Raw genomic sequence first — 659 nt, 5'->3', positions numbered from 1 at the left:
TAGGTCAATTTTTTTTTAATACCATAGATAAGTATATATATATGTCTAATACATAGACTGATATACCGTCTCCGCTCAGAATCGTTTTTCTTATACAGTGATATTATATCATTGAATTCAAATTTAATACTGTCCATTATACAGTGACCCACTTCTAACCTACTGTACAGCAGAGCGACATCCACTTACCCATCTTTTTTTTTTTGATTGGCAACAATTAGTAATAATGTATAAAAATGTTCTACTATTCTAATATGAACGCTACAATTTTTCCAGGTGTTTTTTTTCACGTCATTGGTTATCGTTAAGTTTTATGAATTGTTGTAAAATATTTTTAGATTAACTAGGTATATGAATTTATTTTTAGTTTCGTACTCTATTTTTGAGTTTATTAACGGTATTTATTTATTTAAAATTATAATTTAAATCGCGTGATTGTATTTTATAATGTATAAACAAAAAAGGGTTAATTGGGAAAGTGGGGAGAAAGTACTACAAACTGAAATTGTTACACCGTTAATCAAAGTGATAAGTCAAAAATACTCAAAACTAGAAGCGTGGTCACAAATTTATAAAGATTTTAATGGTAATTCAAAAATTCAAAGAATTTTACTACAAATTAAAGGTGAATGGGAAGGAATGAAAATAGATCTGTAGGA

The sequence above is a fragment of the Acyrthosiphon pisum genome, chromosome A2 (assembly GCF_005508785.2).
Source record: "Acyrthosiphon pisum isolate AL4f chromosome A2, pea_aphid_22Mar2018_4r6ur, whole genome shotgun sequence".
In the NCBI taxonomy this organism is placed as follows: domain Eukaryota; kingdom Metazoa; phylum Arthropoda; class Insecta; order Hemiptera; family Aphididae; genus Acyrthosiphon; species Acyrthosiphon pisum.
This window is presented reverse-complemented; position numbering follows the sequence as displayed.